Source organism: Neofelis nebulosa, chromosome 4 (genome assembly GCF_028018385.1).
Source record: "Neofelis nebulosa isolate mNeoNeb1 chromosome 4, mNeoNeb1.pri, whole genome shotgun sequence".
Lineage (NCBI taxonomy): Eukaryota > Metazoa > Chordata > Mammalia > Carnivora > Felidae > Neofelis > Neofelis nebulosa.
In genome coordinates this window covers 143889967-143912088 of record NC_080785.1, presented here as the reverse complement: position 1 = coordinate 143912088, position 22122 = coordinate 143889967, and the positions used below count along the sequence as shown (strand labels likewise).

At 46.5% G+C, this 22122-nt stretch overlaps 1 protein-coding gene across 3 annotated transcripts in view; it reads left to right on the top strand.

Moving 5' to 3' along the window:
- Window positions 1-2217: 2217 nt before the first annotated feature.
- Window positions 2218-22122, top strand: part of ABHD6 (abhydrolase domain containing 6, acylglycerol lipase) — a 56160-nt gene continuing 36255 nt past the window's right edge. The window contains exons 1-2 of one of the 3 annotated variants that reach the window (XM_058726404.1): window positions 2219-2592; window positions 15027-15091. The gene's annotated coding sequence lies outside the window, so the exon portion shown is untranslated. Of the gene's footprint in view, window positions 2603-15026; window positions 15092-22122 lie in introns of all 3 variants that reach the window. The other 2 variants (XM_058726403.1, XM_058726405.1) reach the window with 2 other exon arrangements.

Sequence of the window (22122 nt, the reverse complement as noted above, 5' to 3'; positions counted from 1 at the left end):
GTGGGACTCTGTGCTGACAGTGCAGATTGACAGTGTGGAGCCCGCTTAGGATTCTCTCTCCTCTCTCTCTGCCCTTACTCTGCTCGCGTGTACACACATGTGCGCTCTCTCTCTCTCTCTCTCTAAAAGTGGATGAATAAATTATTTTTAAAAAGATTTTATTTTTAAGTAATCTCTACACCCATCATTGGGCTCGAATTCACAACCCTGAGACCAAGAGTCGCATGTTCCACCCACTGAGACAGCCAGGCACCCCTTCTTTGTTTTTAGTATCCTGCAGTTTCACTACAATGTCTCTTGGTGTGGATTTCCTATTATTTATCTTGCTTAGGATGTGTTATGCTTCCTAAAACTGGGGATTCATGTCTTTTTTCTGCTCTAGAAATTCTCACCCTTTACCACCTCAAATATGGCCTCTCCTCCTTTTTTTAAATTTTTGTCAACGTTTATTTATTTTTGAGACAGAGAGAGACAGAGCATGAATGGGGGAGGGTCAGAGAGAGGGAGACACAGAATCTGAAACAGGCTCCAGGCTCTGAGCTGTCAGCACAGAGCCTGACGTGGGGCTCAAACTCACGGACCGTGAGATCATGACCTGAGCCGAAGTCAGCCGCTTAACCGACTGAGCCACCCAGGCGCCCCTGGCCTCTCCTCCTTTGATGCTGCTTAAATGGATTTTAGATCTGCTCAGTCTATTCTGCATATTTTGTAATATCTTGTTTTCATATTTTTCATGTCATATCACTCTGTTGTCTTCTGACTAATTTCTTCAGATAGGTCTCCCAAATCACCATATTTGGTTAATCATGATCCATGAGAATCCTGAGCAACTTACTCTTTGATGAGTACACTATCCCTGAAGCTCTGAGAACAATTCCATGAAGCATGTCGAATGTAACTCTTGAAATCTGAATGATGAGATGGCCAATGTCTTAGAGGAAGATGCTTCAGCCCAAGCCAGGGAGATTGTCCCTAACTCTGGATGGATTCCAGCAGCCCTAACAGAGGCAGATTTTACGAGGTAGTTACCAGTGGCCTCAGAGATGTTCCTTTGCCACATCTCTGAAGCTTTTTGTCCGTGACCCATTCTTAAAAACCAGGACCTGCCCAACTCAACCAGGTTCTGCCAGTCTGGAGGGTTTGGCAGGAGGGAGGCTGCCTTTGTGGTGGAGTTAAATACCAAGAGAGTCCTGCTGGGCACTGGTCCCACCTAGGTCTGGAGCAAGAGACAGACAAGGAAGACTTCATTCAGGGCAGCAGAAGATACCACTCCTCACCCCCACCCCTCACACACTGCTCAGCACATAGTAAGTGCTCAGTAAGATTTTATTATATGAATGAATAAACACTCTGATGGAAGAAGTCCCTAGTGCAGTGTGGGCCTGCTGGAGGAAGTGACATCTAAATGGAGGCATAGAAAAAATAAATAAATTGAGGCACAGTCAAGAGGAAGTAGTCAGGCCAAGAAGAAAAAGAAGAGTTCTTGGTGGAGGGAACAGCCCATTCAAAGGCCAAAGTGGTAGAATTCAGCTTGGGCACCCTCAGAATACTAGATGAGGGTGCAGTGGTAAACTGAGGCCAGATGCTCAAAAATCCAGGCTTTGTGGTAGATAAGCTAGTCAAACAACACCATTTGAATTTAATGGGTGATAACTTTTATGCTCCTCTCCTAATTTTTTATTTATTTGCCTAATTAGGTTTAACTGTCCTTAAAAAGAAGAAATGACCATAGTGGGGATTCAACCAGCAGTGGATGAAAGCCTTTCCAAGGTTACTATTTTGTGTCCCACCCTCTCCCTCGCCACCCCCAGCTTTGGAACCAGGTGCAGGGTTTGAATTCCCAATTCTGTCCTTTATAGGCTGAACCCATGGGCAAGCGGCTCACCTTTCTTCTGAGAAAGGAAGCCAATCACAACGCGTACCTTACAGTATTAAATGAGACGACATGTGTAAGGCAGTGTTGCTTGGCTTGCCTGTGAGCCTGTGCCTATCTTTCTGAGCCTTTGGGGGGCAGAGATCCAGCCAGAGTCACTTTGGAGCCACGTGCCCAGTAGCACTAGGCACATAGTAGCTGCTCAGTAAACGAAACAACGCCTCGACGAACTCTGACGGTGCCTTGTGGAACTGTGGCTCCTTGGGTCCCAGTCCATAGCCTTTGCCCTATAAGTGAGCTGTTTAGGGGCGGGGCGGGGCGGGGCGGCCGGGTTCTGCCCTCGGCACTTAGCGCTGAGAGCCGAGAGCAATAGCCGCTGGCACTGGGGCCTGGGCTCTTAAGTGCTTGGAGACAGGTTGCCAAGGTCGGGTTGTGGAAGCCACTAACTCGCCCCTCCGGGTTTAATGCTCTGAGCTGGGGCGCAGAGGAGCTTAGAGTAGACCGGACGCTGCAGCCGCGGAGCTGCACCAGGGACGACGAAGGCGGAGCCGGCTTTTCCGTCGGCTGACTCAGGCCGGCGCGGCGCGCCTTTAAGGCGTCCGGCTGAGCCGGGCGCGGGGAACCGAGCGACGCGGGCACGAGCGCAGCTGCCGGACGCGAGCGCGGCTGGGGGACGAGGACTGGCCTCTGGATCCCGCGGCACTTTCCGGGCGCCTGAGGTCAGGTCAGGTGAGCGCCGGCGGGCCGGGCGGGGGGTGCGCACCTGAAAGCGAGGGTATCCGGGGGCTCCCCCCCCCCCCCCCCCCCGCCCCGGCCCTGTGACCTGCCCTGCACTTTTCGTTGCAAGGCTGCCAGGCCGCCCCGCAAGCGGCGCACGGGGCGAAATGGGTCGGGAACCTGCACCTCTGTTTCTACTCCGTTCCCTCGCTCCGGCATTAGCCCCTGCACGCTCCCCTCCAGTGCCTGGATAGGTTTGACATTCCCCGAATCCCAGATGCCCCCACTTCCCAGTCTGCCTGCTGCCCTAAGCCCAGGGACGAGGTGAGGCTGGGTCGGGGACCTGCACCCTTTTTCTGTTCCGCCTCCCACCGCTGGCTCCGGCACCAGTCCTTCTGCGTCCCTCCGGGTGGCTGGATGGTTTGGAGGCTCCTGCACCCTCGTTCCTCTCACTTCCCGAGGAAAGGCTGCAGCTCGACCTCCCAGCTAATGGCGCCAACCCCCGTCCGGTCCCCAGATATCTGCGCCCCTCGGGACCTCTCTCCCCCAGCCAATACCTACCCCCAGCAGCTTTTCAGCTCACTTTTCCTCAGCCCACCCCAGTTACCCTGGCCTCATGCCCTCTCCTCCCAGCAACCCTTGAGTCAAGATGCTGGTACAACCATCCCAACAGCCCGGTGCCGCCCAGCAACCCCCAGCATCCCCCGCCTACACTTTCACTGGCTTCTTGGCAGCCTTGGAAATTCGGATTGTGTAACGCTGGCTGCAGGGCAGAGCACATGCAGATGAGTGGAGGAGGCCAAGTTGACAAGAGAGATAGGGAGAGAGGAAGAGGGTGCCAGAGGGTCTAGAGGCTGTGCATCCAGGGATATGTACCTTGAGCCCTTTTTGTGCTCCGAGGTTTGGTTGATTAAGAACAGGTTTCAGCTTGGACTGGAGACCAGCATTTGCCTCACCTCTCACCTGTTCAGAAAACCCTAATGGCTGGCTCTACCTGGCTGGGAGTTAAGTTATTATAAATAATAGCTGACGTGGAATAAGTACTGGCTGCCAGATCATGTGCTAAGCACCTTTAGAGGATTACCTGCCTTACTTCTCCCAACAGCTCCCAGAGGTAGGTACCAATGTTATGCCCATTTCTCAGAGGAAGAATGTGCCCCCTTCCCAGGGCACAGTGGATCTGACCTCAAAGCCCCCATTCTGAACCACTAGACTTATTTTTACCCAACCGTAACTAATAAATTCTTATCAACATTTTTATAACATAGGAAGTCAGAAATAAGAGAAATTAATAATCTATGTTCTTAGCGCCAATTTATTTTTCTAAAAATATTTTCTCAGACCAATGAGGGGTCCTGGGTGTCCTCCTCAAGGAGACTGATGCCCAAAGAGAAGGGACGTGCTGGAGGCCATACAGCTAAGAAGTACCAGGGCTGGGATGCTAAACATGTCCTGGGATGGTCAGTCCTCACTTCCTGGGTTCCCAGTACTGCCCCAGCCCATCAGTCTAGGCCCCTGGAGATTCTGTTCCCTCTTTGTATCCTGATTCCCCCCTCCCCCACCCCCTGCCTCCTGTGCTATAATCCAGGCAGGTGACCTGCTGCCTTTGCTTAGGCTGTTCCCTCCTCTGGGAATGCCCTCCCTGGAATCTCTGAAGTCTAAATCTTACCTTAGCTCCAGCTCACCGGTCCCCTCCAGGAACACACCTCTGATTCCTCCCCTGGCCCCAACTGAAAGTGATTCCTTTCTCCCCTGGGATCTTATAACTGGGATCCTACTGCCTTTCACCTTCATGATGGCATTTGGAAAGTTCTGTCTGCATGTGTCTGCCTATGCTCTCTGGGGCAGCTATGCTGGTGGGATCAGAAACGTTCCTCAAGACCCTTTTTCCCATCTGCCTGGTGAAGCCCCAGGACAAAAGGGGAGAGAGAGAGAGAAAGAGAGATCGGGGGTGGGGGGGGTGGGGGGGTGGGGAGAGTTATGACATGGTTTCCAAAGTAAGGATAGACTCAGAATTTCTGAACCCTGGAACACCAAACTCCCTTCATTGAGCTACAGCCTGATCACAGGGAGAATGGCTCAGCATGGTACCTAACATTATAATTACAGGTTTGTTTTTGTTCATGACCCAGAGGATTCCCCCCAGAGAAACTTGGGTCCAAATCCCACTGCTACCACTGCTACCTGTGTGGCCATGGGCCTATTATCTAACCTCTCTGAGTCTTAGCTTCTGGTAATGGCACCTGTTTCAGAAGGCAATGGTAAGATTTAGATAAAGCACAAGGTCCAGCATGTGGTAAACACTCAGTAAGCACCAGCTATTATGGAGAGTGAGACAGTGTTGGCTACCACTTTGAATTACTGGAAATGTATTCAATCGTTACTGACTGGCTCATATTGACTCTGCTTAGAGGTGGGCCAGAGGAGTCCCAACCAAGAAGAGGTAAGCATTTTTTTTTTTAAGATTTTAATTTTTAAATCATCTCTACACCCAAAGGGGGCTTGAACCCACAACCCCAGGATCAAGAGTCACATGCCCCACCGACTGAGCCAGCCAGGCACCCTGAGATTAAGCATCTTGTGTGTGTGGTCAGAAAGGCCTCTGAAGCTTTCTTCGACACTACACCATCCATTGCTTTGGTAAAAAGAATGGCCTTTTCTGTTTTTTAGCTTTAAAAATCTGAGCTTTGAGTTCTGTGAGGCTGCACATATCTAGAGTAAATGTGTGAATACAGTTCATGCAATTGTAAGTAATTGTGAAACTACTGATAGGAAGATAAAACACTCGTTCTTAGAGGTTACATGGGTTTGCACTATGTGTTGGTTCAGACTTATCTTTGGGGCAAAAGGTTTGAATCAAAGATTTGCTTTGGATTAGGGAGAGAAGGAAAATAACAGTGAGTGTTTTTTCCTAGTAAGCAGCTCAGAGTAGAAATCCGCTTCCCTACCAGTCATATTCTTTACCAATGCCTGATTGTTTTGGTGACTAGGTCAATTTTTACAGTGATGAGTGTTCAAAAGAAAAGGACCAGGAATGTCTCCCTCAAAGCTAAGTGTTTGGAATATGCTGGAAAACCAGCTCGGCGGGTTGAAAAAAAAAATCGTTAAAATTTCTCCTAATTTGATTATTGGCATAAGTTAGGATTGCCTTTGATAATTTCAAGACTGTTGCACTTAGATATTTTAAGGCATACATTTTTGTAAGTTTTCATTGTTCTGTGGCATTTAGCAGGCTATAGGACTGTATCTCTGTGACCCTGTAGGGACATAAATACTTTTCATACTGTCAACATGGTGGCTATCAACTTCAAATTAAATAACTTTAAAAATTCTCTTAAGTCACACTAGCCATATTTCAAGTGCTCAATAGTGACTGTATTAGGCAGAGCAGATGGAGAACATTTCCATCTTTCCAGAAAGTTTTGCAGGATGGCGCTGTTTATATCAAAAAGGCCATGGGCGAACAGGGTTAAGTTCCATTCTTTCTGGCAAGTCACTTGCGGACCAAGAAATGGAATGTGCCGAGGATATTTCATTGTCAAGAATTAGGATGATACTTGGGGGGCCTGGGTGGCTCAGTCGGTTAAGCGTCCGACTTCAGCTCGGGTCACGATCTGGCGGTCCGTGAGTTCGAGCCCCGCGTCGGGCTCTGGGCTGACGGCTCAGAGCCTGGAGCCTGTTTCCGATTCTGTGTCTCCCTCTCTTTCTGCCCCTCCCCCGTTCATGCTCTGTCTCTCTCTGTCCCAAAAATAAATAAACGTTAAAAAAAAAAAAATTATAAAAAAAAAAAAAAAAAAAGAATTAGGATGATACTTAAATCCCCTTAGCCTCATTTTCACTTTCTGGTTCACTGTCGTTTAACCCTGCCAGATTCAAAGGATTAGGGAGAAGACGGAATCAAATGAAATGTCTTCTAGCAGTGTTTCTCCATCCTGGCTGCATGTTAGAATGGCCTAGGGAATTTTAAATTATTTTATTTTATTTTATTATTATTTTTTTTAATTTTTTTTTTTAATGTTTATTTTTGAGACAGAGAACATGAACGGGGAAGGGTCAGAGAGAGAGGGAGACACAGAATCGGAAGCAGGCTCCAGGCTCTGAGCTGTCAGCACAGAGCCCGACGTGGGGCTCGAACTCACGGATCGTGAGGTCATGACCCGAGCCGAAGTCGGACGCCTAACCGACTGAGCCACCCAGGCGCCCCTATTTTATTTTATTTTGAGAGTGAGAGAGAGCACATGCAACTCACATGCACAGGAGCAAGGGAGGGGCAGAGAGAGAGAGAGGGAGAGAGAGAATCCCGGTCAGCCTGAAGCAGGACTCGATCTCACACCCGTGAGATCATGACCTGAGCCAAAATCAAGAGTGGGAGACTTAGCCAACCTAACCATCCAGGCGCCCCCACCTAGGGAATTTTTTAAAAATACCTATGTCCAGCCTCTGCCCCAGGCCAAATGAATCTGAATCTCTGGGGATGGTTTCCCAGAATCTATATTTTTAAAATGCTACCTGGGGGAGTCTGTGCAGCCTGGCCTTCAAGACTGTGAACTTAAAAGAAAAAAAATCCCTGAGGACTGGAAGACAGTGTTTCAAGGTAGATATAGTAAGTGGCTAAGAATGCTCCTTATTGATTTACTTTAGCAATAAATCCAGGGTTGGAGGTCAGTGGGTTCACTTCCTCCAAAAGGGCTCTCGGTTGAGGACAGCATTGTCCCCAGGGGTGCATTTGGCAGTGTCTGGAGACATTTTTTCTTGTCACGACTTAGGGGTGGCTTCGAGTGGGTAGAGGTCCCAGATTCTGCTAAATATCCTACAATACATAGGACAGCCTCCCACAACACAGACCTAGCTGGCCCAAAATGTCAGTTGTGCCACAGCTGAGAAACCCTGATCTAGACACAATTTTTGCAAACCAAAGTCCTATCTGACCTTGGATGTAGTTGTCTCTTGAAAGAAGGTCAAGATATGCTCCTAAACTGGGCCCTCAGAAACCCTCTGGATCATATTCCAGGCTTTCCGATCCCAGAAGCCACGTAGGGTGTCACTGCCTGTCGTTGGATGCGTTTGAGGCTGCACCAAGGAAACTGCTGATTCAGGGGCACAGGGCAGTCTGCGGATGACGTAGGGAGAGGTTCTTACACTGCTGCAGGTTGGGATCCTCTTCTTTTTGTGAAGCAATTATATAAAGTAATAGCAGCCTTTGCCTTGGGCTATTTTCCAGAAGCTGTGGCTCTGTGGCTGTTGGCGTTGGATGTTTACTTTGTGATATGTCTCAAACAAGATTCGAGCCTTGTGTGTGATGAATTTTGGGAATGGAGCAATGGGCTAGACTCTGGGAGTATCAAGACAGCAGCACAGACACGCCCACTGACTCCCGCATCTGAGCGGCACTGGAGGGGATGGAGGGGTGGCAGGGCTGCCTCCCCAGGCCTGGGAGGGCAGGCAGGGTCTTCCTGGCTGTACAGAGTGAGCACTTGGTATCTGCCCGTCACTGCTTGGGGCAGTCTCCACGCATCCTCTCATTTTGTCCTTTCACAGGGGCTGTAGGAGGTCAGCTGATTCGCCAAGGTCACACAGCTGGTGGGTAGCAGAGCAGAGATTTGAACCCAGGCTGTAGAACTGCAGAACTGAATCCCCCGAGGAGCATTTACAGACTGGGGCTGTGCTTCCCAGCCAAGACTTGTAGGACAAGCTGGAGCTCACCAGGCATGGGGGGAGAAAAGGCACATGGGGGAGAGGGTGTCATGCGTGCCAGAGCCGTGGAGGTATGAAAGAGCATGACATGTCAGGGATTATAGCTCACTCAGAGACAGGGGGTGTGTGTGACAGGAGAGGATGATGCTTGAGAGACGGGGAGGTATGAAATCCTATGTAGCCGTGTGAATCGTGCTGAGGACCACTGGGAGCCACTGGTGGAATGGGATGGAGGCAGAGAAAGAGCTGTGTGACATTGGGCAGCTTGCTTAACCTCTCTGAGTCCCAGCCTCCCATCTGGGAAAGGCCTCTAAAACTCAGCACTGCGAAGATTGTTCATTTTGTTGGTGACCATGAGGAACAGAGTGAAAGAGTGGCCTGCAGTGGCACTGGTGGGCAGCCCTGTTGATTCGTGACCTCCTGGCTTATCCTTATTTACGAAGTGCCTGCCACAGGCAAGGCAGTGTGTCCTCAAGTGCTGTGGCAAGGTGCAGAGATGTAGTAAGACTCGTGTTGAAGACTTGCAGCCTCGTGGAGGGCACAGTGAGTGTTCTCACGGGTACTGTGATAAAAGACACACATCCCCAGGGCCACAACAGACGAGTATTCCGACAAAATGTCTGAGGCATGGAGGTTCCTAATGACTGGGGGACCAAGGGCAGGTACACTGAAGGAGATAACTCCTAGCTCTGCCAGAAAGATTCGTGAAGGAAAAGATCGGGGTAAGTCATGGGCATCTTCCAGGTGGAGAGATTGGGGGAAATAGAGAAAAATAAAAAACCGGTTCAGGTGCGGTCATCCAGAGGGTCAGAGTATCAGCATTTCTGGTATCTGATTCCCTGCGGTTTCCAGATTATAGAGGAGAAGCGGAAGTCATCATAGTAGGAAAATATTCAGTAATGAACTTGAGACGTTCAGACTGAGCCTCCACTCTATCACCCCTGCCTCCGTATTCAAGCCAGGCTCCGGGACCATCTACATCTTGGTCATCTCTCCCAGCTCGTAGGATGTTTTGCAAATACATACAGGACAAACACTGAAATTGTAACTCTTGTGAGAGAGGCAAGACTTCATGAAATGAAAGCAAGCGATGTTGGAGAACTGCTGGAATGACATGTCAAGGCAGTAATAGATGAGGATCTGGCAGTGTGACACCTGATGAAGAAAAGGGGAAAGAGGCTTGAAAATCAAACAAGTAAGCCCTTGAGAGATCAATTGGGTATGTTTGCAAAAATGTCCTTTTTGCAATAGCCCTGGTCACCAAATGTTAACTGGAAGGATTTATCAGGCTTTAAAATGATCCACGTGAGATTTATTCTTTGTTCTAAGAATTAGCACAGGATTGCAGTTATGACCTAATTTTGTTTAATGTTTACTATTGCTTTTAAAATACATTTGATTTGGGGTTTTTTTAATGTGGATTAAGTTCTAAACAGAACTGTTTTCCTCTTAACTGTGAACTCTCCCACGTGGTTTCACCACGTCCCTTTTTCTGATGCTGATTCTCCTGGGTTACAGAGATGTCCTTCTGAAGGAGATTCTGGCTAGAAAGAAGGTGGGGACCAGCTCACAAAGGGCCCTGAATGCTGGGCCTCTGCTGGGAGCCAGAAGTCTTGTCCTGATTAAAAAAAAAAAAACAAAAAACAACCCTCCTGGCTGTTGATAACAGGGCTCCTTTTTGTGGAACTCCGACTTTGTTCCTGCAGTTAGAAAATGCTGTCGACCAACTTCACCTCCTTTAGAAGTGACAAAACCCTCTTTAATCTCCTTGCTTTTCCTTTTATTTCCAATCACAGATTCCACAATGGGAGAATGTTTTTCTTCGGGGTGCTGAGGTTCTATTTTAGGCCCTCTGTTATTGCATACCCATATAGAAGGCTATTTTAATTCTTTTCAGTCATGTGGAAGATAGTCACTTAAGCGGTGCTCTTTCTAGCACTTTACCTTTGAGAGGTGACCTCAGCTGATGACAGTGCATGCATTTGCACTAATCTGTAAGAGAAGTGCTGGAATAAAAATTTGTTCTGGACTCCCTGAGAGACTGAAGTCTTTGGGATCTTTGGAGATCAAAGGTCAAGTAACTTTGGCTCTTCTTTTATCCAGCAGGAGACTGTCTTGTATTTCTGTAGGGTTTCTTGTTTAAAACAAAAGTTTTGGGGGCGCCTGGGTGGCTCAGTCCGTTAAGTGTCCAACTTCGGCTCAGGTCATGATCTCACAGTTTGTGAGTTCGAGCCCCATGTTGGGTTCTGTGCTCATAGCTCAGAGCCTGGATCCTGCTTCAGATTCTGTGGCTCCTTCTCTCTCTGCCTCTCCCCTGCTCATGCTTTCTCTCTCTCTCAAAAATAAGTAAACGTTAAAAAAAAAAATTAAAAAAAACAACAACAAAATTTTTTTAACGTTTATTCATTTTTCAGAGACAGAGTGCAAGTGGGGGAGGGGCAGAGAGAGAGGGAGACACAAAACCTGAAGCAGGCTCCAGGCTGTCAGCACAGAGCCTGACGCAGGGCTCAAACCTGCAACCATGAGATCATGACCTGAGCCCAAGTTGGATGCTTAACCGACTGAACCACCCAGGCGCCCCTGGGCTTTCTTGGCAGGCAGTTATTTCAAACGATCACCATAGTCTACATCTTAACCCGAGCAGTGGTGTTTTGAAGATGCTAGGCTAGGTCAGGGCATACGTTGCGTATTTTATTGCTTGTTTCTTGACTGATACAATTTTTTAGAAAACAGCTGCAAGACACATGAGCTACTTCCCTTCCAGCAGAAGTCCTGATTGAACTGCATAACTTTCTCCCCACTGACTGTGTCCCCTTCTCCAGGCAATCGGGGTAACAGGATTATCTGGTTCTCTGATTCCCTGCCCACAGGACCAGCCAGGCTAGGCTGAATTTCCTTGCCTGAGAAGCTGCCTTAGCTGGTAGAAGCAGGGGAGGGAGTTGTGGGCTTGGCTGGTTCTTGAGCCAGAACACCCAGGGGGAACCAGGTGCTAGCACTTTGGAACCTAGAGAGACAGAGTTCTCCTCTTATCAGTACCTCTCCCAGAGCCACAAAGGAGATATGCATTTCCAGTTTATGCACATGTATGGTTCCAGAATGGAAATCCTTATCTTTTGTCTTAGAATGCTGGACTTGATCAAGGAGGACTGAAGTTCCTGTCAAACTGACTTAACCTTTGGATAGTCACACAAGGCAGCAGCTCTCCCAGTCTTTGTTATCTTAGTAGGCAGCCTGTGTAGCTTGTGGAGAGAGAGAGAGAGGGAGGCAGGCTACCGGCCTTCATATTTGTATTTGTTTCTTCCCTTATGTGAAACAATTAAGGTTTGGTCGTTCTCTCATGGGCCTTTTTTTTTTTTTTTTTTTTTTTTAAATAAATTGAACTCCTGTATCTTACTTACTTATTTATTTTTGAGAGAGATAGAGAGTGGGAGTGAGTGAGGAGCAGAGAGAGAGAGAGAGAATCCCACAAGGTGTAGAGAGAGAGGGAGAGAGAGTGTGGAGCCTGGAATGGTTCTCAAGTTCACCTGACACGGGCCTTGAGCTTATGAACCGTGAGCTCATGACCTGAGCCAAAGTCGGATACTTAACCAACTGAGCCACCCAGGCGCCCCTGCTTGTGGGCCTTTTAATTAGCTTAGAGTCCAGAACTGGCCAGAAGAAGTTTTTGTGCTAATGAAAGTGTTCTCTATGCTCCCTGCCCAGGGTGGTGGCCATTAGCTACATGTAGCTCTTGAGCAGGTGAAATGTGACTAGTGCACCTGAGGAACTGAATTCTACATTGTATTTAATTTTGATCAATTTAAACAGCCACATGTGGCTAGTGGCAACGGTATTGGACAATGCAGGATAGACCATTCTATTTTAGGACTTTATATTATATTTTGTAATTAAATAGAGAAAGCCTTACACATGCACATGATAGTAATTCAAAAGATATAACAGGGGGCCACCTGGGTGGCTCAGTTGGTCCAGCGTTCGACTCTGGATTTCCGCTCAGGTTGTGATCCTGGGCAATGGGATCATGCCCGTGTTGAGCTCCTTGGTGAGCATGGAGCCTGCTTGAGATTCTCTCAATCTCTCTCTTTCTCTCTCTCTCTCTCTCTCTCTCTCCCTCCCTCCCTCCCTCCCTCCCTCTCCCTCCCTCCCTCTCCCTCTCTTCCTCTGCTCCTTCTCTGTCTCTAAAAAAAGGTCAAAAGATACAAGATGCAGCCATGGTAACCGGTTTCCTGTGTATCCTTCTCCCTCCCTCTCCTCTCTTTCTTTCTGTCTCCTTTAATGCAAAAGGTATTATTCTATCCATTCTCTGCTGTTTCTTGTTTTTTGGTGTTGCTTTTTTTTTTTTTTTTGAGTTAACAGTGAATCTTGGGGGACACCTGGGTGACTCAGTGGATTAAGTGTCTGACTCTTGGTTTCAGCTCAGGTCACGGTTCGTGAGATCAAGCCCTGCATCGGGCTCTTTGCTGACTGTGGAGCCTGCTTGGGATTCTCTCACTCCCTCCCTCTCTGCCCTTCCCCTGCTCATGCTCTCCCTCCCTTTCTCTCTCTCAAAATAAATACATAAATTTTTTAAAATCTTAAAAAAGAATGAACCTTGGAGGTCATTACTCATAAAGACAAATAGAACTGCCTCATTATTTTAATGGCTTATGTTTAATTTTGTTTGTATTTAATGGCTATACATAATACTTCCTTATAAAGCTATACCATTGTTTACTTAACAGATGCCCTATAAGTGGGCATGAGTTAATTTCACTCCTTTGCCATGATAGATTCTACCGTGACACGTAACCTTCCACAAACATGATTTCATACACTAGGTACAAACATAAACTCTTAGAAGAGATTCTTAGGTTGAAGGTATGTGCATTTTACAATGTCACAGATTTTAACAAATTGCCATGCATAGAGTTTGTTCATGGGAATATAAATTGGTACATTGTATAGAGCATCTATTTGCCCACAGTCTCTGCAACATAGACTGTTACTAAACTTTTCATTTTTTGCTGGTACGGTAAATAAAGATTGCCATTGTTGCCTGGGTGGCTCAGTTGGTTAAGTGGCTGACTTTGGCTCGGGTCATGATCTCACAGTTTGTGAGTTTGAGCCCAGCATCGGGCTCTGTGCTGACAGTGTGGAACCTGCTTGGGATTCTCTCTCCCTCTCTCTCTGCCCTCCCTTGTGTGCTCTCTCTCAAAATCAATACGTAAACTTAAAAAAAAAAAAAAAAAAAAGATACCACTTTAAAAAATTAAGACTGCCATTAGCTTGTCAATTTAATCTGCATTTCTCTTATTATAAATGAGCTTGAGGGTCTTTTTATATGTTCGAAAGTCATTTGTGTTTACTTTCTGATAAATTTTCTACTCAGATCATTTGCCCATTTTCCTATTGGATTTTGTTGTTGTCTTGATTTTTAGGAACCTTTTGTACATTCAGGAAATTAGTCTGTTGTGTCTGAGTATGTATTGACAAATCTTGATCTTGGTCATGGTGTATCTTTCCATGTGGACATTGAAAACATGTTTATGCAGTGAACATGTTAATCTTTTCGTTATGGCCTCTGGACCTTCTATCTTACTTAGACTTTCCCTGCTGAGATATTTTCAAACAGAGTTCTTATGTGGTCTTACAGAACTTCCATGGTTTTATTTTACTTTTTTAGGTTTAACTCTTTGACTCCTCTGAAATAATTCAGGGGTTTTGTGGATTTACTTTCCCTTGCTGGGCTTCTCATTCTTCTGCCATGGTGCCTTGGCACTGTGTCTCCCTATCCAGCCCTGGTTTTGAGCTGTGGGGTCCCTCTAGCAGCCACTCTGGTAGAAACATTATCCTCATTTGTTCCCTGGCTGCCACCTTCTCATTCCTTTCTTTATTCTGTGTTATGTTGTTATGTTGTGTTATGTTATTTTTTAAGTAAGCTCTATGCCCAACTTGGGGCTTGAACTCAGAACCCTGAGATTAAGAGTTGCATGCTCTACCAACTGAGCCAGTCAGACACCCCTCTTTTTTTTTTTTTAATTAAAAAAATGTTTAAATAAATTCTACACCCAGTGTGGGGCTCGAGCTTAGAACCGTGAGATCAAGAGTCACATGTTCTACCGACTGAGCCAACCAGGCACCCCCTTTTTTTTTTAAATTAAAAAATGTTTAAATAAATTCTATACCCAGTGTGGGGCTTGAACTTTGAACCCCGAGATCAAGAGTTACGTGCTCTACCAATGGAGCCAGCCGGGTGCCCCTTCTCATTCCTTCCTAAGTACAACTTTTAGGTAAACCCTAATGACGAATGGAGAAGGCAAGTTTCAGTCTTTTTTTGGGGGTCTTAGTTACGTTGGTAGGTCTCAGAGCCCCCTTTCACCTGAGTGTGCCTGTCCCCCCCCGCCCCACACACACACACCCGGCTTCTTGCCTTTCTCCCCACTGCAGTCCAGGAGTCACCAGCTCACTCCCAGCTCTGTCCTGTCACTGCACATTTCTTCTTTGACCTCCTTCATGCCTTCCTAGGCCTGGCTCATTATCTGCTGTGCCCTGCCCTTTGTGCTGGTTTCTTAATTGAACCAAACACAAGGTGGGCTATGAAGCCACACCTGTGCCTGTGCCCAGGAGGAGAGAAGGCCATGCCAGCCATCGCGCCACCCCCGCCTCCGTCTCTGGTGAAGCCAGCAATTTTGTGGCTGTTAGCCATTCATTCACCTTCTCATTACGATTTAATGCTTTGTCATTTTCTTTCTTGTGATTCCAGAATCTCATTTTCAGCTTCTGCCAGGGCCAGGAGCAGTTGGGAAAGAAGGCTGTGTTCTTTGAAGAGTGAGTATGGCTTTTTAACACTGTTGCTTTGGGGCGCCTGGGTGGCGCAGTCGGTTAAGCGTCCGACTTCAGCCAGGTCACGATCTCGCGGTCCGTGAGTTCGAGCCCCGCATCAGGCTCTGGGCTGATGGCTCGGAGCCTGAAGCCTGTTTCCGATTCTGTGTCTCCCTCTCTCTCTCTGCCCCTCCCCCGTTCATGCTTTGTCTCTCTCTGTCCCAAAAATAAATAGAAAAAAAAGTTGAAAAAAAAATTAAAAAAAAAAACAAAACACTGTTGCTTTAAAAAAAAGAAAGAAAGAAAGAAAAAAGGCAGCTCTTAAAGAGCCTGAGGCTCCTCTATAAGCCCCCCAAAAACCCATCTCCAGGCCAACCGGCAGTGGTGATTTCTCTGGTTCAGTGGTCTGGGGGAGGAGATTGGGCACCTGCAGGCTAGATACATACCCAGAAGCCCCCTATGGACAGTTCTCAGAGTGTTCCAGGAGCAGGGTGCGAAGCTTGGAGGTCTAGAAGAACTCAGCCTTTGGGAACCAAGATGCACACCTGGGGAGTGTGATACTTGAATCAGCCCCAAAGGCAGAGAGGCAGACAGGTTCATCTGGCAGCCAGGACACGGGAGTGTTCCACATGAAGGGGGCAGCCTGGGGAAAGACAAAGCATGAGGCTGTGCGGGGCTGGCATGGGGACAGGAGTTGGTTATTTGGGGTGCAGGCGGAGATGTGGGAGTTGGCCCAGGAAGTTGGGTTGGGATCATATCAAGTAGTCTGAGTTCACATTAGACCTGGGCAGCCTAATGCATGATGTGAGTTGTGAAGATTCCCCTGGCAACTAGTGTTAGGGATGTGACAGAATGGGAGCAAGAAGAAAGGATGACCCGGACCCTGTGTGGTGGCTGAGGGAGCTGTGATCTGTCTCACACCTGGTATCTCACACCCAGTGGGAATTTTTCTTCCCACCCAACATTCCTAGTAAATGTGGAACCAGATTGGCCTAAGGAATTGGTTGCAAGAGGCTTTCAGGGGTATAGACCCTCTAAAGCTGTGCTGTCCAATATGGACAGCTCCTTTTCCTGTGTGGCTACCGTGCACTTAAAATGTGACAGGTGTCAGTGTAGAACTGAACTCTGGATTTTATTTAATTAATTTAAATTTAAATAGTCATGTATTGAATGGCATAGTTTGTCTAGACTCACAAGTTGGCTTCAGTGCTGGCACCTCTCCACCTGTGCATTAACAGGAGTGGAGGGGGACCTAGGAAGAGTGAAAGATGTATCACAGTCTGGGAAGCTAGATGGATGGGCACAAATGAATGAATCAGGAGAAGGGGGAGAGATGCGGGACTTCTGAGTCATGTGGTAGTCAAAAGGCTTTTGGAAAAGTCTGGAAGGGGGTACTGGCCAGGCATGTTGAGTTTGGAATTCCCTGAAGAAGGGAATGGTGGAGGAGGATGTAGGGATGGAGAGCTGTCTGAGGAAGACAGTGAGGAGAGCATTATGGGAATATCAGGAGACAGAGTGAGGAGAGCATCATGGGAATATCCAGTGGAGAGAGTGAGGAGAGCACCATGGGAATATCTAGGGGGAGAGAGAGGAGAACATCTCAGAATCCAGGCCCCACATGCTGGTTTAACAGCAGGGCTGTGAGAGCTGCAAAGCCAGACTGAGGGGGGCAGAGTTGGGGGTTGGGGGGTTGGGGGAACAGCAGCAGTATTCCTGGGGGTCGTGCCACACTTTCAGTGATGCCTCAGCAAGCTTAACTGCTTGTTGGGAAATTTCAATGTGATTTTCTTCCAGGATGAAGATGATATGTATGACAAGAGTTAGAACTGGCCGTTTCTTGAATTATTGTGTCCTCAGTCCTGGGGCTTCCACATAAGAGGATCTTAATTAACATCTTTGTATTTTTTCTAACTGTTGATCATTAGTGATAGTTTTGAGGGATTGGTTTATCTTGACAAGAGCCTAGTTTCAGAAAGCAGCGTTGGGTAGATGCAACAATCTTTAAGAGCTTGGGTAGTATATTCAGATTTTAGGAGCTTAGTGTTTCCCTAACGGAAAACATTGGAGAAAGCATTTTCATATTGCTGAATTAAGGGAAAAAATTGTAAGCGGCACTGGGAAGTTTTTTAAAAGATACCAGCAGGAAAAGGGTAATAAATTAACGGGTAACTTATAAAGTTAGCATGTTACTTGCTCTTAAAACAGTTCTAGAGAAGTGCAAAGAGCGCCAATGGGGACTCTGGACCCCCTGCCTTGTGCATAGTGGATGCAGTGAATCCTGCAGCCAGAAAACCCTGAGAGAAAACAAACAGAGCATGAACCAGGGACATCTGTAGGATTGGTTTGAAATAAAGACCATTCTGTTCGCCAGCCAGGTGACCTGTGGGGCACTTTAAATTTCTTTAAGCCTTAGTTTCTCCATCTTTAAAGTGGGAGAGGGGCTCCTGGGTGGCTCAGTCGGTTTGGCTCAGGTCATGATCCCAGGACTGTGGGATCAAGTCCTGTGTTGGGCTCCATGCTGAGTGTGGAGCCTGCTTCAAATTCTCTCTCTCCCTCTGCCCTCCCCCACTCACTCTCATAAATAAATAAATAAACAAACAAATAAGAAAATACTTATTAAAAAATAAAGTGGGAGAAATGCTTTCTACTTCATAATGTTGTGAGGGATGAGATGAGAGGATGTATATGAACTGCCTGTGTGGGGCGTGGTTTACAGTAGGTATTTAATAGGTGGAGGTTGTCAGTCTTGTATCTTTGGCTGTGATGGTCCTGATTATTATTGTTGCTATCGTTGTTACAATAATCATTATTTTGAAGAGACCAGAACTTTAGTCTGTCAGACTTGATGGTGTATGAGTAAAATATCTAGGGAAAGGCAAGATTCTTTGAAAGTGTCTCACATTCTGTTTTCTCTTGGAATTCTGCTTTATACCCTGAGATTAAGGTGTTAGAACTCAGGATTCCCAGTTTTCCAAATCAGTGAGAACGTGAAAAGACAGTCGTGACACATTATGCCTTACTCCTAGCCCCCAGACGAGGGACTTTGAGGTGCAACGTTTGTTTATGTGGATCCACTGGTGTCTCCTCTATCCAATCAGTCTTCATCCCTGTGTTCAGAGATACAGGCCCTACATGCACAGCTTGGATGCTAGCAGGAGGAGGCCGGATGGCAGGCTCAGTCTGGGATGTGAGCCTGTGTGACTCTCCCTGGTGTCAGAACGGACAGCTCTCTTCCTAACGTAGCTTCTCTTCGCCCTGTGCCACAAGGCCACGGAGGTCATTGTCCTTAACACTGGGGTGCCTTGCTTTCACACAACAGATACATAAAATGAGTGCAATTTTTTTTTCTCTTTTTCAATCTTTTTCAAGAATTCGGGCAATAAGCATTGTCAAGCCACAGATATTTGCCTGGTACTGTTTTAGGTTCTGGGAACATGTAACAAGGAGTAAGATTCTTGAGGGGGCAAGCCAGATCCTACTCTTTAATTGCCTGGCATAATTTGAGAAATGTTTTAAGTCTGAGTAGGAGAAGACAGAAGAGGTGATTTGGATGAGTGGTCTTATTTAATAGTTGAGGAAACCAAGCTCTCTTCCTGGTAGAGAGGCAGTGGGAATGTGCCCCCCCTCAGCCTGGTTGGCGCCCAAGCCATTCATGTGTCACCATTATGATTTTCACCAGACCTATATATCGCCTACTTTGCATTTTTCTTTAAATTGACTCCTTTTAACTTAATTTAAAAAATTAATTTTCATAAATTGAAAGCATCCCTCTACTTGCTAGATGGGATGCTGGCCCATTCACGAAGGGCTTAATATTAGATCTTAAAAAAAAATAAGGAAGGCAGGAAGGAAGGAAGAGGAGGGAGGGAAAAAAATCAACACAAAGAAACCATGTTATTAAGTAGCTAGTTACTGTTGCTTGCAGGAGGGGAAGGCTTAGAGAGGTGTTTAATAACACCATACTGAGAATTTCTCTTTGACCTAGACAGAACTGAATAAGAACTGAAAGCTGATTTCTCTGTATGCATGTCAGTGTTATGTTACCCAGTTAATGCTGTGTAGCCCTGAGCATTATTCAGTATTCTCCTGCTCCCTAACGTCATCTTGCAAGGAAACATCAATTGTATGGGCCCCATCCTTTGGGAAATTCCACTCTCCACCCCTTAGTTGATTTTCAGTCATTGGTTCCAGGTTCACAAGGTTTCAGTTTTCCTGTCTCCAGACTCTCCTTTGGGTACAATAGAGTATCCTATAAACAGACCTCAGCAGGGTAGGAGAGCTTCCGTTTTAAAGAAAGGCTGGGACAAGTCCTCTTTAAAATGAAGGATGATGCAGAGGTAGGGATCATCACTTCCTCCTTATGTATACTACGTGTATAGAAGAGTCAGAAAGCATTAGTTTCGGGGCACCTGGGTGGCTCAGTCAGTTAAGCGTCCGACTCTTGATTTCGGCTTAGGTCATGATCTCACGATTTATTTTGCTTTAACAAAACAGAGACTGCTTGGGATTCTCTCTCTCCCTCTCTTTCTGCCCATCCCCCCTTATGCATGCTCTCTCTCTCTCTCTCAAAAATAAATACGTTTTTAAAAAAAGAAGGAAGGAAGCAAGCAAGCATTAGTTTCTTCACCCGGGGCCTGTCCATATTTGACCTGTTCAGGGAAAGTGTACAACAGGCTTCTCTATAAGTCCATGCCTTACTAAATTCATCCGGCTAGGGGTGCCTGGGTGCTAAGTGGGTTAAGCATTTGACTTCCGCTCTGGTCATGATCTCACGGTCCGTGGGTTCAAGCCCCGTCCGTGTCAGGCTCTGTGCTGATCCTGGAGCCTGTTTCAGATTCCATGTCTCCTTCTCTCTCTGCCCCTTCCCTTCTCAGGCTTTGTCTCTCTCTGTCTTGCAAAAATAAATAAAATGTTAAAATTTTTTTTCTTTAATTGATCAGGCTCTACAAAAACTCCTAATTGAAGTTCATTCTGCAATTAAATGGGAGGTGGAGCCAGGTAAAACTTTCCCCCAAAGTGATGGAGAGGTCCATAGCAGGCATTGGCAAAGCCATGGTGCCTCTTTTTGATGATTAGACCTTGGGGCTACCATCCCCAGTGTCAGGGTCAGTGAAATAATGGCTTTGGGCATAAAATGTTCTAGTTCCTAGTCAAAAGGAACATCACGTAATTAACCTCCTGCAGCTCAGGAATCAGAATTCATAGTAACCCTCAGCAGTTTTTAGGGACTTTGTGTGATTTGGAAAAGTCCTCTTGAAGGTGACAGTTCCTATTGTCATTGACTCTTTTGTGACCAATGTTCAAACAGATTTCTAAAATTCTCTTCAGTCTGAAAGTAATTTGCTTACCCCTTGACAGTGAGGCCTTTTTAGCATGGTAAATTGTACCCTGCGTTAAATAGGTGACTCCTCCAGGGAGTTTTGTAATTACTGAAAGAAAAAAGTCAGCTCTCTTACAGCATCATTGGGAATGGTTGATTGTCCCCAAAACAAACAGGACTGAGCCCATTTTGTAACTTAGCTTTTCATTCATTCATTTGCACTGTATTTGTGTCCTGTACTATTCTTGGGGCGCTGAGAAGGAACATACGGATTGGCCTGACCCTCAAGGAGCTCTAGTTCTAGGAGAAAGCAGGCCAGTGACTTAAGTGTGCTGAAAAGTGTTTATAGTGATTGAGAAGCTGAGAGGCCAGTTGAATCAGAAACACAGACAGTGCTTCTGCCCCTGAGAGGGCTTTCATTCCTGCGGGTTCAGCATGGTACCCACAAAGAGCCTGTGCGTGTGACTAAGAACCATCTAACCCACCTATATATTCGTCTGTCTCCTCCACTTCCCCCTAGACTGTGAGGGGCTTGTTTCACCAACCCCTTGTAGAGGACAGAACATAAATGGAGATGCCATAGCTTCATGGAGAAGTTAGGAGTGATGACAAGTGTAGGTATTTAACAGCAGAGAGCTTATGAAGATCGAAAAAAAAGGCCATTTAAAAAAAAAAATTAGACGACGTATAGCATGGTGCAGAGGGGGTGGGTCCAAGGAGAAACCTGTTTTGTAATCTTGATTCAACCGGCTGAGTGACTTTGGGCAAGTTACTTAGCCTCTCTGTGCCTTACTTTTCCCAGCCTATAAAATGAAATAAAAGTCCTGCCTGTTTGACAGGACTGGTGTGCTATACCAAGGGTTGATCACTTTCTGCCAGCAGGCCAAAGAGCCTGCAGCCTCTTTCTAACAAAGTCTTGTTGGAATAGTCACTCCCATTTATTGCGTGCTGTGTCAGACCTGCTCTTGGTGCTGAGGACACACGATAGTCCCTGCCCTCCTGGTGTTCCCATTCTAGCCTTCAGATGTGTTCATCTAGTCTTCAAGAAGACCTCAGAAAGTACAATGCAAATTCTACCGTTTTGATTTGTTCCCTCTTAACTTTTTATTGCATGGGACTTATTTTTGAATAGGCTATTATACATATATGTGATAAATAACCAAAAGGTTTAAAAAGGTACATGGTAAAAAAACAAGTTTTCCTTCTATCCCTAACACCCTGTGGAAAATGAATTTAAAATTTTATATGTCTTGCCTATTGTTCAATGTGAGCACCGTTAAATTTTTCTAGACTTAGTTTGCTATACCCTAAGATTATGAAAATACTTACTAACCAGCATTTTCTCGCTTCTGTAATCTTGCTTGCTTAACACATTGCTCCCCTTCCCCCTTCCCCCTTCCCCCTTCCCCTTTCCCCTTTTTTTCTCCTGCCACAAGTAACGGACAAAGCCTTCCCGCCAAAGGACAGACAAAGGACGCCCAATCAGAGAACAACAAATGTCCTTACTTTAAAATCAACTAATCAGGCCCCCCATAATCTGAAACCTCCCCTATGCTATTTGTCTCTGTCTATAAAAACGCTGTACCAACCCTGATCGGGGCCTCTTAGCGTCACTGGCAATGAGTGCGCGGAGGTCCAGGTTCGAACCTGCAATAAACGACCCTTGCCGCTTGGCTTTGACTTACGACTCTGGTGGTCTCTTGTGGGGGGTTTCGAG